Consider the following 16343-nt stretch of genomic DNA (forward strand, 5'->3'; position numbering starts at 1 on the left):
GAAGAGAAAACTCCAGATGTAAAAGAGAGACAGATGGACTAATTTAAGAGAAGCTGGTTAGAAACAAGCCAAGCTAAGGCTGGGCATTCATAAGAAATAATATGCCTCTCCTTGCATGATTTATTTGGGAGCTGGGTGGCAGGACCACCAAAAGAACATAAGAGTAAAAGAAAATCCTACAACATTTGGAATACCAACATGGGTTCAAATTTCCAGGTAGAGCCCAAGAAAACTGGAAGAAGAAAGAAGGATAAAAGAAAGAAAGAAGGGAGGAAGGGAGGGAGGAAGGAAGGAAGGGGACATGGCTCCTTAAAGAGGCCCTACTGTTCTGCCAGCAGCGCTAATTAGAAACTAGAAATGGCAAGCTAAGTAAAGAACCGCTTGCGGCAGCACAGGTACTGCTTCCACAGCTAGTAAGGTTCAATGTAGTTTTCAGTCACTATGACAAATTTAGACATTTGGGCAAGAAACTGCTTTTGCCTTGACTGCTTGACAGTATGCTGTACGAACTGACATGCAGGACCCACAGGAAATTGGCTCCTGAACTTTGCCAAAACAAGGTGGGACAGTCCTTTAGAGTTCCTGATTCACAGAAGAGTCTGCCAGACATTCTTCAGGGCACAGAGAAAAGTAATTGATAAACTTTGTCAATGCAAGATAGGACAGTTCTTTATATTTCCTGCTTCACTGAAAAGTCTGCCAGAACTCTAGGCCTGTAGGTTGAAGATGGATGTCCCAATGTTGCAGAGGAACTTTGGGGGACCATCCAAACAGATGTCTCTGTTGTTAGGTAATATTAATTCCTTCTGGGGTCTGAAATATATCTCTGTTTAACCTTGAAAACATACCTAACATGACTACAAGTTTGATTATTATAGATGACTAACTACTAACTTGTCTTTCTTTATTATCTTAAATAGCTTTCAAGGACTAAAATTTTGCATTGCATTTTTTAAGATTTTTATTTATTTATCTATATTAGTGCTCTATCTGCATGTATTCCTCTATTCCAGAAGAGGGCATCAGATCCCCACCATAGATGGCTGTGAGCCACCATGTGGCTGCTGGGAACTGAACTCATGATGTGCACAAGTCAGCTAAAGATGATTTCTTTGTTCTATGTTTGAGCAGATAAAAGGTGTCTGTTTGGATTCTATAACCAAACCTCTTCCATGCCATATGAAAGTATGGCATATAATAAGTCATGAGGACTCTGTAGCCAACAAGAGTCTCAGAGCTGTCCCCATGTAGAGGGATCAGCATGTATGTCACCTGTCCTGCCTGTAGTCTTTCATGGTTTCTTCTTTGGTGTCTGTAGTCAAGATTTTCAGGATGTCTCCCACAGTCAGATCTGATCTTCATTAATTTTGAAGAGAACTATAACTTTTTGCTTCCTGTGGAAACAAAGGTATAACCTCTCCCCGAACACAAGATATTTTGTGACTTCTATTTTGAAGTAAAGGCATTCTTAAATTATATAGGTTAGATTAATTTGGCAGTTTCTATAATTCAATGTCTCTCAGCAGCTCTTTTTTTGTACATTAGCACTTAAAAATTCAAAGTCAATGAAGCACCATGCAGCATCCAGACCCCTGTGTATTTCCCATCTTTGCATGGCTTATTGTTTTATATTATTTACCCTCTCTTTAAAGACTTTATCATTTTTAAACTATTTTTTTCTAGGACCGTCTATACCTATCTTTTTCTTTTCTTTCTTCAGCATCTAAGCACATTTAGTTTTTTTTTTAATATAAACTGATTGGCCTAGTAGCTCAGGCTTCTTATTAACTCTTAAAACTTATATTAGTCCATAATTCTTGTCTATGTTAGCCACGTAGCTTGGTACCTTTTTTGGAGAGGCAGTCACATCTTACTTCCTCTGCAACTGGGTCATGACTGCAGACTGAGCTTTCCTCTCCCAGAATTCTCATTGCCCCTCCTCTACTTCCTGCCTGGCTACTGGCCAATCAGCATTTTATTAAAATACGATTGACAGGGTACAAACCATTGTCCCACAGCACTTCCCCCCCTTTTTTAGTTAAAGCAAGAACTATGAATCTAATATTCTTTGTTTAGCTTTTCTCCTGACCATTATCCATAACAACTTATAACCAACATTCTAAACAAAGGAAAATACCCATAGTCCATTTTGGGGGGAATGTGGGCATAGTTTTCCAAGATACTTCCTGCTGATTGGGGGTCACTGATAATCTTATGGGGACGTAAAGAAAATTGAGAATTATGATCAATTCATGATTGGAGTATCCTGTGAGGCTTGATCATCTCAGGCAGCAGTCTTTGAACTGTTCTGAATGTAGAACTCAGACATCTGGGCCATCCGCTCCTATCGGAGATTTCTCAGGGGGTCTTTCTTGATCAAACCTGATTTTTCTTAACTCACAATGAATCCACAGCCTCTCATTTCTTGTGGAAACAAAAGCGAAGCCTCTTCTCCAAAGTAACATATCTTTTGACTTCAATTTTGAATCAAGGTATTTTCAAAATACCTATCTTGGATTAATTCAGCAGCATTTTTAAACAACAAATATATTTTAGCAGATATTACTCCTTCCTCAGCATCCAAACAATTCAAAGAGAACATAATAACATACAGTATCTAGACTCTCTGTGAAATTTTCATCTTTACGTGTCTTTATTTTAACCTCTATTTCTTTTGTTTCTAAGCACATTCTTTAAGCATACTGCACCTTCGTAGAGGTTTTCTGTGTCTGGACCTACCTCTGCTAAGCACCTGCAGTGTTCTCTGACGACATGAGACAAATCTTAAACTGCCACATCAGCCACTGTGTTACTCAGCTTAGTGCATGGTGCGGGCACATTGGCTGGCAGCTGGCTCCAGCTCTGTACACCGAGCACCGGCCCACCTGAGAGACTGCAGGACAAGCCACGTTTGGCTCCCTGTCCTGAACTTTCCTTGGCTTTCTCAGGCCCTGTGTTTGAATATTTGAGGCTCCACATCAGGCCATATGTAATATGCTTTTTCCTTGAGACCACCAGCCCACAAATAAAGACACGAAGACTTATTATTAGCTAGGAAGGCCTTAGCTTAGGCTTGTCCCACAGTCTCTTATAACTTAAATTAACCAATATTTTTATTAATCCGTGTTCTACCGCGCGACTTTTACTCCTCTCCTATTCTATGTGTCCAACTCGTTCTGTGTCTCCATGGCATCTAGATTCTCCTCCTCTTCATTTTTCTCCCCAGAAATCCCACCTATACCTCTTGCCTAGTTATTGGTCGTTCAGATTTTTGTTACACCAATCACCACAATCCACCTTCACACAGTGTACAAATATCCCACAACACCTTTGAAGATGTAATCAAGGTTAAATGAGATCACTGGGGTAGATCAGGCCCGAATCCAATACAAATGGTGTCCTTCTTAGAAAGGGGGGCAACTTTGTGAAGATAGGGAGAAGGGGCTTACTAGTCAAGGAGAAGAAACACAGACAGGCCCAACTCTGCCACGTCTTGACCTTGGACTCCTATCCTCTAGGACTGTAACAGAAGCTGTTTGTATTGTTGAAGCCACGGGGTCTGAGGCATTTACTCTGGCAGCCCGGGACTTTACCCCTCGGGTCTTCCTTTGAATAACCAGTAACTTAGGCCAGCTCAGGATTCTGTTCAGTGGTAGAACGCTTATCTCCCATGCACAAGGCTCTACCTTCCATCCCTATACACAAAAGGTGTGCAGGGAAGAGAGTGCTGAGGATTAACCTGGACCTGGTGACCACATCTGCTTCCCAGCACTTGGGAGATGGAAGCTTGGAGGTCACACTGACTACCTAACCCATTCCAGGCCACTTAGGGCTGGGATACTGAAGACACTGCCTCAGAATGACACAAAATATCCTTGCTGTCCCCTCTATGATATTTTAAAATCTGCTGGTCTTATTCATAAGCCTCCCTTTCCCCAGTTAGACAGTGAGTCTCCTAAACAAGGGATCAGGTCCTAGTATTTGTTGGGTTTTCTTATTTCCAGACTAAAACTCAGAAGTTGACAAATAAGTGTTACCAGAATAACATTTAAGTAAAATGGGAAATGAGAAAAAGAAATAATTGGTAACACAGGGAAGAGCATTATCATACACCAAACTCCAATTTCTCGAAAGGAAATCATTCAAACACTGTTCAGCTCTTGAGAAAACATCTTCCTTCAGAGTATGTTTGCCTGTTTTTTTTTGGGGGGGGATCTGTAGTGATCTGTGATGTATTCTTTGTTTTAAATTTGTAATTTTGGGGGGGGTTTCGAGACAGGGTTTCTCTGTAGCTTTAGAGCCTGTCCTAGAACTAGCTCTTGTAGACCAGGCTGGCCTCGAACTCCCAGAGATCCACCTGCCTCTGCCTCCCGAGTGCTGGGATTAAAGGCGTGCGCCACCACCGCCCGGCCTTAAATTTGTAAATTTTTAAAAGTCTCTCAGGTTTGTGGAGATGGCTCAAGGGGTAGGTGCTTGCTCAAAAGGCATGAACATTTGTAATTCAGGTCACCCAACCCCATCGGAAGACAACTTGCCTGTAATTCCAGCACCCAAGAGAAGGCAGCGGGAGGGTCCCTGGGGCTTGCTAACTGGCTGGACTAGCTTCACTGGGCAGCGCTGGTTCAAAAGAGAGACCCTGTCTCAAAACATAAGGGGCAGCTCAGAGGAAGTCACCTGACACCAGCCTCCGGTTTCCAATGCATACAGAGTCACACTTGTACCCACACATATGTGTGCAAACACGAATACACATGAACCCCACGAACACACAGAGAGAGAAAGAGAGAGACAGAGACAGAGAGAGAGACAGAGAGAGAAAGAGAGAGACCGAGAGAGACAGAGAGAGAGTTAGAGAGAGAGTTAAAGCACAATAAATGAACACAATTCTCAGCAGAATGTGCTTCTTCTCGATTCTGGATGCTGCCATATTTCAGGATCCTGGATGTGAGATCTCTCTCCTGTCACACCATCATAGGAAATGCATTCCTTTCGATCTGTTTTGATGGATTTCTTGTATTTAGAAACAATGTGATTTTCTTTTTTTCTTTTCTTTCTTTCGCTTTTGTTTTCCGGAGACAGGATCGCTTGTCAGCAATGTAATTTTCTTGCCAATCAACAGCCCGCTGAAGCACAGCGTGAATACTCTTCCAGATTGGTTTAACAGCGATGCTCAGCTGGCATGAGAGGAGGGGTCACCTGGAGCAGATGCCTTCAGGTGCCACCTGAAGGGAAATCACCCGCCACCCTGAGAAAGGTGAGACCTGGCCCCACCATCAGAAAGCCGATGCTTGCACCAGAGCGCACTCTCGCGACTCCAAGCTTCAGAATCCCTGTTCTGGGCCCCCTCTCTAAATCCACGCCCCTTCTCGACCCAACTCCGGCACCAACTCCGGGACCCCGACACCCGGTGCTGTTACATTCCCCACCAGGATCTCAGCTGGAGATCTCTGCCCCAAGACCCACGCTGGAGGGGACTCGGTGCTCTCGGGCGCCGCCTAGCGCTGGCCATGTCGGCCGCCTGCGCTCTCGGATTCGCTGCCCCCACGCCCAGGAGCTGCGGCCGGAGCCCGCTGTAGCTGGGACATTTTTGGGACCCGCAGCCAGCGCTGGCAGCTAGAGACTGCTCCTGCCTTGGAATCCAGGCGTCTTTCTTTGGGGTCCCAGAGGCGCGGGGTGGGCAGAGGAGTGTACTGATTGATGGGACAGGGGGGTATGGCCCAGGTCCCGCTTCAGTCCTTCCGCATCCGCTTGTCCCTGCCACGGGAGGGAGGCGCCCTGAGGCCGCGCTGGGCCAGCTTTGAAGCTGCCCAGACTCCTGCAGTTTGCTAGCCCTGGCAGGTCGCTGGAACCTCTGGGAACTTTTAAGAATACAAGTATCTGGACCCCACTCCAGGCCGACTGACTTGGGGGTACTAGTGCAGAAACGTGTGTATTTTTCACGCTCACCCAGTGAGTCCTAAGGCCCTCGGTGTTAAGAATACCTACTTAACTATGTGTGAGCTGCGGGTCTCTTTTGCACCAAGCCTTCTTAACTGCTTGTGCACACCCTCGCGTCCTTCTAAAGGCTTGTCTCTGCACTAACCTGACCTAGACAGCATAGGTCCTAGGTCGAGCCCGGGTGATCACCCTCACCCAGGAGGAGGAGTGGGGGCTCTGTGTTCGGCACCAGAGGCCTGCCAGGTAATTACCATTGTGCTTGCCTGGTTAAAGCAGTCTCGAAACTAGAACCTGGATCCTTCCTTGAACTTCCTGTCCAGCTGGAGTTGCCAGGTCTAGCAAATAAAAGTGCAGAATGTTCAGTTAAATGTGTCTCTCAGATCAAACCATAAATAATTTTTTTCGTTTATCTCAAATATTGTGCAGGGAGACCTGCGAATGCAGTATTTGAGTAGGGGAAGAGAATTAGGAGTTCAGACCAGCTTCGGTGACCTAGCGAGTGTGAGGCCAGCTTGGGCTACAGGAGACCCCACATCTCAAAAAAGAAAAAGGAAAAAGGAAGCTCAAATATGCTAAATATCTGTTATAGATCTGGAATTAAGATGTAACAGGGTGTCCTGCATTTTGTCAGACACACTATGCCCAAGGGACACCCCCAGGAAATCCTAACTGGGCCTACATAAGGCACATTTGTCTTCGGCTAAAGACCGAGAGCCCAGCTAGCCTGCCACAGGTTGCTTGCTAGAGACTTCCTCACCCAGCTCCAGTCCTTGCTTCCTGCTCCACCTTTAAGCTACAGGGTCATCGTGGAAACTTCCTGGTGGATGCGGAGCCGGGCAAGGTTGATGTGTCTACAGCAGTGCCAAATATCTGAGAAATGGAATGGCCTTTGGCAACACCAAAACCCAGGTGTAGAGCTTTCCCTCAGCCTGGTCCTCTGGACTACCAAGCTAAAGTAGCAGGTGAGCTCCAGGTTCAGGGAGGGATCTAGTCTCAACAACAGCAACAAGACAAAGAAAAAGCTACAAAGTGGTGGGCTGAAAAGATGGCTCCGTGGTCAGAGTACTGGCCGCTCTTCTGGGGGACCCGGCTCGGACTTCCGGCACCCATGGTCAGAGTACTGGCCGCTCTTCTGGGGGACCCGGCTCGGACTTCCGACACCCATGCGGTGTCTCACTCCAGTGCTGGGGGTCTGACGCCCTGCTTCTGACCACCAAGGTCACTGCATGCACACAGTGCAAGACATAGATGCAGGCAGGGCACCACACGCATAGAATGCAATGTCAAAGGTGAGACATGGCTGACAAAGACACCCAACATCAACGTCTGGCTCCCGTGAGAACTCACGCACCTTCGCAGGCTTAGGCGGGGACACGTTATATGCATTTTTAGGTCCCACAGATCTGAAAATGGCTTGCAAGCTTGGCCAATTCCTTGAGGATCCAACCGAACACTGGAAATCTGGAACCAGGTGCCGTGAGAGGTGTCACGGGGGTGAGCCTCTTCCTTCCTCCTCCACCCTTTTGCGGATATTGGGAAACCATATGGATATCTATATTGTGCCGTTCTTTTGGCTTATTATTTAGTTTCATCCTTTTGAAAAATTTACTTATTTCTTTATTGTTTTTCTTGAGCTATACTTTTTTTCTCCACTCCCTTCCCTTCTTTCCAAAATTTGCTTATTTTTATTTCATGTGTATGAGTGTTTTGCCAGAATATATGTTTGTGTACTACATGAGTGCCTGGTGTTCACAAAGGCCAGATACGATGTCAGATGCCCTGGAACTGGAGCTGCAAGTGGCTGTGAGCTGCCGGTGAGTGCTAGGAAACAGACCCAGGTCCTCTGCAAGAGCCCAGTCATCTTTCCAGTCCTCCCTTGCTTTTTTAACACACGGTGTTGTTTTATATCTCAAACCAGCCTCAGATTCTCAGCAATCCTCCTGCCTCAGTCACCCGTACATTACAGGCACAACCCATCAGGCTTGCAATGCTGGGTTTTGTTTTGGTTTGGTTTTTGGTTTTTCGAGACCGAGTTTCTCTGTATAACAGCCTCGACTGTCCTGGAACTTGCTCAGTAGACCAGGCTAGGCTTGAACTCACAGAGATCCGCCTGCCTCTGCCTCCTGGGTGCTGGGATTAAAGGTGTGCGCCACCACACCTGGCACATGCTGGTTTTAAATGAAAAAAAGAGCCTCTAAATCAGGTACATAATTGCTTTCTGAAATTGCACATTTGTATTTGTGTTTCCCAATTTGTGTTCTGTTGTTAGAGCTTGCCAAAAAAACAAAAACAAAAAAACAACAACAACAACAACAAAAAAAAAACAAGTCAGATCGAGGCTCGCCAGGGCAGGAGCTGGCCCTTCCGGAGCTCGGAGCTCGCTGAGCCAGGGCAAGTGCAGCTGCTCCCCAGTCAGATGCGCACTAAGGCCTGATGGCTGCTACAGCAAAGTCGTTAACTCTAAAGCCATTCCTGGGCTTCACTTTGAAGAGGCAGAACCAGCTTCCCTTCTTACCACAGGTTCATGTTTCCAAGCCCCAACCAGGCAAACTCACGCAATTGATTGACTGATTGAAAATGAACAGTGGTCTTACGCAGCCCAGGCTGGTCTCAAACTCAGCGTGCAGCATGAAAATGGTCTTGACTCCTGTTCTTCCGGCCTCTGCCTCCTGAGTGCTTGGATTACAGGTCACTGTTTCCATGCCCAGAGAAGAGCTTCAGATATCTATGCTAAGACATGTTAAAGTACCTAAGATGGGCACACCGACCACTCTGAGAAGTTGTCACTATGACAAGCACTGCCAGCCTAGACAGAAAGAGCTGCCATCCCAAGGCCATACAGGATAACACCTGACTCCTCTCCCCATTTTCATGCCAAGGCTCTATTAGGGATAATAAGAAAGAAAGCTGGTGGTGGTGTCCCAGGGGGAGAACAGGGAGGGTACCTGGCCAAACCTAGAGAACCAGAGAATGGAGACCCCCTCAAGGTCAAGGATTGTGGGCAGAGAAATCTCAGGTGTGCTGAGACTACAAGCCCCCAGAGAATACCACATCATCCCTTCCCTACAAAATGCAAGTTAGTAGCCGGGCAGGTGGCTCAGGTGGCAAGTGGCTTGCCATGCAGGTGTGAGAACCTGGGCTTGATCCACGGCAGCAGCCATGTAGCGGCAGCTCACGGCAGTGCCGTTAACCTATAACCCCAGAACTGGGGCAGCAGGAGAAGGGAAGGCAGAAACCCTGTCTCAAAAGATGAAATGAGACTAATGAAGACACTGGATGCCACCCTCCTCGGGAACCCACATGTGTGAGCATCTGCACAAGTGTGTACTCAGGAACACATGTGTACATTAACACACCCACATGCACACACACGCACACACACGCACAAGGTTAAGACAGAAACATTAAGAATTTGAGCTGGAGACAACGGGGTTTGAACTGGCAGCTGGTCTTGCTCAACTTGCGGATTGTTTAAGTCTGCCCAGGCCCAGCACAGTCCAGAATCTCTGCATTTAAAGAATTCCCAGGTTGACACCGCACATTCCGGAGACAGTGCTGAAGCCTCCAAACCTGACTAATCTTTAGATTCTGGCTCTAACCCCAAATTCCCATTTCTCTCCCCAACCCCAGGGAATTCCACTCTGGGTTTTGTTTGTTTTGTTTTGTTCTTTAGGAATACTCTATGGGGATTTAGTAAGCATCCCCTGTGTGCCTTGCTTTGCTTATCTGCAAAATGGGAGAATGGACTCTCCCTCTTGAACCCCGGTGAGCTACTTTACGCAGCAGGCTTAGACGGTGTCCGATGCACCTCACATGGGAAGCAGTGGTTGGTCCTTACTAAAAGCCGTGGTTCTGGGCCATGTACAAGAATGACTATTGCCTGCTTTGGTTTCAATTTGTTTTTAAATACAAAGAGGGCCGGCTTCAGAAAAACCATAACAAAAAGAATGAATTAAGCTCAACACGGCAGCATATACTCACTCAGGAGGCTGAGGCTGTGAGACCTTCTCTAAAGCAGAGAAAAGCAGGGGAACGGGGTGGGGCTGGGGGCGCTTCTCTTGCAGAGGATTGGAGTCCTAGCACCTAGGGTAGCAGAGGTCCTTCCTCTTCTGCCTCTGCAGCCCCTTGTACTCATGTGTGCATGCACGCTCTCACACACACATGCATTAACTCGCGCACACGCCCCCACACACAAACTTTTAAAAACAAGTAAGATATTTGTAAAATATTAAAAATAAAAAGCTAGCATGGTGGCAAATGCCTGTTATGAGCTATGTGTTGAGTTCAAAGCCAGCATTATGTTCTTATGGCAACATAAGCCCATAGGAAAGCTCAAAAGGAAAACACACTGTCACCTGCTATGCCCAGGGAAGTGCCAGCCTCGGTAAGAGACTTTAAGCTGGGCATGATGGCTATACCTGTGAACCCAGCACTCAGGCAAGTGTGGGACAGGAAGACTTCCTGTTCGAGATTAGTCTAGGCCAGAGAGTGAGTTCAAGGCCTTACTGAGCCACTAAGTACTTTACCCAAGGCCGAGCAGCTAGAAGATAATGAATTGATAACCAAGCTAATCTCAGTCTAGTTCGAGCGAAGCTGCCTGTTCAGTCCTTTCAGAAGATCCCTCCCACTCCGCCTGCTCCGGGCAACCTCTGATCCTTCCTACTCTGCCAGCTCCGGGCAACCTCTGATCCCCTTCCTAGTGTCTGTTCCAGAGTCCGGGATGACTGGAGTCAGTCTGCGAAGCCCTTTAAAGGTCTGGTTTCTTATTTTGTCGCATTTCGTTTTGGTTTTGAAGATAGGATCTGGAAGTGTAGCCCAGGTTGGCCTGATCCTCAAGGTCTTTCCCCTAGATCTCCGGAGAGCCAAGGTCACAGGTGGCCTGGTTTTTGCTCAATGTAACTCCAGACACGTGTTTCATGGATCAGCTCGTCTTGTCCTTCTGATGATGGCCAAGGATTCTGAGGAGCTCTTCACCCATCAGCGGGCATCTGGGTTTTTTTCAGTTTGGAGCAATCATGCTGTTGCTGTGATCATTCACGTACCAGTCTCTCTGCGCAATAGATTCTCACTTCCCATAGGTAAATCCCTAGAGGAGTTTCCAGTTAGAGGGAGGCATATGTTTTAGTTCTGAGATGTTTTCCAGGGTGTTAGTAAATCACACTCTCGCAAGCAAACTGAATCATCTTGTCAGCTCCAAAACATCACCCACATTTGGTACTATTATTTTGGGGGGTGCTCTTTGTTTTATTATTATTATTTTTTTTTTTTTTTGATTTTTCGAGACAGGGTTTTTCCGTAGCTTTTGTTTGGTTCCTGTCCTGGAACTAGCTCTTGTAGACCAGGCTGGCCTCGAACTCACACAGATCCGCCTGCCTCTGCCTCCCGAGTGCTGGGATTAAAGGCGTGCGCCACCACCACCCGGAACTCTTTGTTTTATTTAACTTCTGCTACTCTTCTGGCTTTGCTGGATTTGGTTTAGGGGAACCAGGATTCCACTATATAGCCAGGCTAACCTGGAGCTCTTGGAAAGCCTCCTCCCTCAGCCTCCAGGTGTTAGATTACAAGCATGTGGCACCACACCTGGTTCCCTTTACAGTTTACTGTGCGTGCATGTGTGTGCACATGTGTATGTATGCGCACGCGTGTGTGCATATGTGTTTATGCACATATGTGTATATGGGCACACAGATCTGTGTACATGTGCACAGAGGACAGAGAAGGACTTTGGGTGTCCTGGTCTGCATTCTCAACTTTATTCATTTGACCTGGGGTCTTGCCCTGAACCTGGAACTATAGCTAGGCTGGCGGTCAGCAGATCTCAGAAAACCTCCTGTCTGCCCCCACCATGCTGGGCTTACATGCAGATTTGAGGCCACACGAACTTAGCTCTTCCTGACGTATGAGTTGGGATCCGAACTCAGGTTCTCATGCTTGTGCAGCCAGCACACTTCCCAGTTGAGCAGTTTCTCCAGACGCTCTTTACATTTTCTAAATGCTATCCTTTGCAGAGTAGACGACTCAAGATGATTCAAAATTTTCCTAAGAGGTGGTGGAGAGATGGCTTACGGGTGAAGAGCGCTTCCTGCCCTGGGGACCTGAGCTTGATGCCAGCCCTTACACTGGGCATCTCACAACCACCTATAACTCCAGCTCCAGGAGAGCCAGTGCCTTCCTTTGGCCTCAGCGGGTACCTGTACTTCTACAGAGGCACAGATACACAGACATAATTAAAAATAAAGATAAACCATTTTAAAAACCAAACAAATATTAATTGACTGTTTTAAATGGGAGGGTTGGTCTGGGATCCTCTACCAAGCCAAGACTTCCCCAGGCATGACTCCATTTCCAGATGTGTTATAAGAAGTCGCCAGTGAGGATAAAACTCAGAGCTAAATTTTCCCCAGATCCCCTCCACCCCCCCCGCCCGTCTCTTCTTCCTCTCTTCTCATACTGGGGACTGAACCTAGGTCCATCCTAGCCGACTACTCACCACCAACCCACATCCCCAGCAGCCCGGGTCTCTCTTAGCATGTAAGTTAGATGGGCAAAGTTGGTGCCAGGGTCACTGAGCTGCAAGGACTCCCTGCTACACAGGGAGCAGCCCTTATCTAGGCAGGCGGACCGTTGTGCACAGGCCCAGAAACTAGAACATCAGTAAGAAGGCTCCTTCTCTGAGGCCCGTTTTCCTTCCGGGCTCCAGTCATAGTCCTGGTCTCGGAACGCTCAAGGAAACAAAACGGTCCTGAAAAATAGTCCTAGTGAGGCCAGGAGGGAGGACAATGCTGTGGATTTGTTTCGTTTAGTTTTGTCCTGTGGAAGTGGGACTTGGAGGTACCTCTGGTGGCCCTGTTCCTTGCCCTTCTGAATCAACAATGACAAATTTGCAGCCTTTAGCAATCTTCTTGGGCTCAGTCCAGGCCACTCCCTTTCCTATGGCCTCTGTTAAGGTTTAGTTAAGCATCTGCTTATCTCAGCTAGGTGTGGTGGCACAGGCTGTGATCCCAGCACAAAGAACGTTGAGGCAGAAGGATCTGGAGTTCCAGGCCAGCCTAGTCTACAAATTGAGACAAATTAGTAAGAGCAAAGAATAACAGAGGCTAAAGAGATGGCTCGGTGATGAGGAACTTGCTACTCTTACTGAGGACCACGGTTTGGTTCCCGCCACCCTTATGGTGGCTCACAGCTGCTTGTGATTCCAGTTCTGGGAGACCCAACACCCTCTTCCAGCCTCGTCAGACACCACAGTCACACGCATACATGCAAGCAGAACACTTGGGAAAATAAATAACTGATTAAAATAAAAACTGAACGTGTGTTTTATATATGGTCTTGCAGCACCTATGACACTCCCATTCTGGTAGACGAGAAACGTCCTAGATCACCGTTGTAAAACATATTCCATCCCTACAAGAGTAGACAAGATAGTTTACCGTAAAGCAAATACTTGCCTAACCACTTCAGGCCCCAATGTGGGTCAGTACCAGCTCATCAGAACTCACCGTGTGCCCTGTCTCACAACAGGCCTTCCCGACTCACATCCTAATTTGCATTCAATCCCTTCCTCCCTTAGATGTACAATTTTATGTACATATTTCTGAGCCCTCAGGCAGGCATGGGTGCGTGCGCTGCTGGCTTGTCGGAACACACTCTTGCCATTGCAGGCTGTCTGTCTTTCTGCCTCGTTCAGCCTCTGGACAGACCGCGATTTGTTTATCCCTTCTCCCGGTGATGGGCTTTTGCATTGTTTTATTTTGTTGTAATCATTTTGTCACATTTATTTAGTTACATATTTTAAGTTATGGGGATTTTCATTGGGGTCCGCTCAGAATGTAGACCAGTTTCAGTACAGATGTACTTACATAGTTGAGTCTCTTTGTCTATGAATGAATTATTTATTTAGCTAATTTTTTTTTGGTCAGAGTTTTACTATGTAACCCTATCTGGTCTAGCACTCACTATGCAGATCAGGCTAGCTTCAAACTCATAGCAATTCTCCTGCCTTGGTGCTGACATTATAAGAATGTGTTACCAGGCCCAGATAATTTTATTTTTTTTATTAACATGTACATATCATAAGTGTATTATTATATTTCCTTCCTTATTTATTTTTAATTTTTCTTCTGACAAGGTCTTTTGAGGCCAAGACAGGTTTTGAACATTTCCTGACCCTTCTGCCTCCATCTCCTAAATGCTGAGATGATAGGTGTGAGCCACCACCATCTGGCCTCTAGTGGCTTAGCTCTGCACTCTGATCTCGGGAAAGCTTTATTTGTTAAAACACAAATGAAATGTAACTACAAATTTCCTTCCTCTATTACCCAAGAAAAAATGGCTTTTTAGTCTTTTCTTCCTTTCAACCCTTTGTGTCTTTTATATCTGTTTGTTTTGTATTTGTTTGTTTATTTGTATGGGATGGGGTCAAATGCTATAGTCAAGGACAGTCTTTAAATCACTGTGTAGCCCAGGCTGGCCTCAAACTTGAGATGATCCTCTTGCTTCAGCCTCCCAAATACTGAGCTTATGGGCATAAGCCATCTAAATCTTTTTCACCTAAGCAAGAGGCAAGTCAGTTAGCAATGGGGAACAGTGGGGTAGTGGGAACAGTGGGGGACCAGGGAGCAGTAGGGACTGGGGTGGCAATGAGTACTGGGGAGCAGTGGGGTACCAGGCAGCAGTGGGGTGCTGGGCATCAGTGGGGTACAAGGAACACACAGATCTGTCACTGTCTGTTAGTTCTCTGCCTGACTGCTGTCGACACCTGCCTGGTTCATCGGGACTTCTGCTGACAGTGCCCTGGGTCCCCCAGAAGTGCGGATTCATGGTCTCAGCGGTAGAGGTAGTGGGGATTTGTTGCTAAAATTTCCACTAGGAAGCCAGAGGCTGTGTCAACAGTGCATATCAACCATTGTGGTTTTTCATTTCCTCTAAGTTGTTCCCTCAAATTCAATGTACTACTAATTGTTCTTCATGTATAAATATGCTCTATTAAATACATGGGTTCCCAGTCCTGACCAAATGCATCCATAAAACAGCTCATACCCTAGGCTCAGGGATCACTGTGGAAAGATTGTGAGAGCCTAGGATCAGGGATCTTGCTGTGATTCTGTGTCTCCTAGGAATGTAAGAAGCTACATAAAATCTCACCAACATAACTGCCTAAACTTGAGCTGAACACGGAGAGCAACAAACATGCCAAAATGAACAAGGAAAAGCCCAGAAGGCCTCAGTCCTAACGAAAAACTCTAGGCAATGCAAAGAGTGGAATCTTCCTTAGGGATGAGCACACCAATCGCTACCCAATACCAAATGGTCAGTCCTGAAAACACATGGTGACATTACATAGACAGATCAGACTATATTTATGTATTTAGGAGTACATATACATACATATACATGCATGCATATAGCAATGACTAATAAAAAAGAGGCCACGAATTTGAAAGAGAGCAAAGAGGGGTAAACAAGAGGGTTTGGCGGGAGGAAGGGGGAGGAGGAATGATGTAATTACATTATAATCTCAAAAAGTAGATCTATCTTTTCTTAATTAACTATTTTTTTTTAAAGCAGGGTCTCTCTATGTAGCCCTGGCTATCCTGGAACTCACTATGTAGACAGACTGGCCTTAAACTCAGAGAGCAACCTTTGTCTACCACCTCAGTGCTGGGATTGAAGGCATATGCCACCATGTCTGGCAGAATTTTTATTTTAAATGTGGGTTTGTTTGTTTGGTTTTGTTTTAACTGGATGTAGTGGCTCCTGCCTATAATCCCAGCACCTGGGAGGCTGAGGCAGGTAGACTGCCAAAAGTCAGAAACCAGGCTGGAGAAATAGCTCAGACCAGAGTTCTCTAGCAGGAACCTATGACAGGTAGCTCAAAAACACCTGTGATTTCAGCTCCCAAGAATCTGTTGCTCTCTCCTGGCCCCACAAAACACATGTATTCACACACACATACACACACGCACACACACACACAAACTGGAGGCCAGCCTGAGCTACAGGCCAGCCTGGGCTACAGTATAATGCAACCGTTTCAAAGACTACAACAACAAAGTTTCTTTTAAGAGAGTCACACTTCAGGAGCAGAAGTGGCTCTCTGTGAATTTGAGACCAGCTTCATCTACACAGTGAGTTCCGAGCCAGCCTGGGCTACATAGGGAGACTCTTCCGAACAAGAGATCACAGCTGGAGAGATGACGCGGTGGTTAAGGGTGTGCACAGCTCTTACCAAGGACTGGAGTCTGATTCCCAGGACTATGCTGGTGGCTCATACCTGCCTGTAACTCTGGCTCCAGGGGAATCCAATGCTTCTCACCTCTGAGGACATAGACTCCCCCACATACACATCACTAAAAATAAACATTTAAATAAATAAATAGGACAGATAAAAGGAAAACTTCGAGTTC

The sequence above is a fragment of the Chionomys nivalis genome, chromosome 7 (assembly GCF_950005125.1).
Source record: "Chionomys nivalis chromosome 7, mChiNiv1.1, whole genome shotgun sequence".
NCBI lineage: Eukaryota > Metazoa > Chordata > Mammalia > Rodentia > Cricetidae > Chionomys > Chionomys nivalis.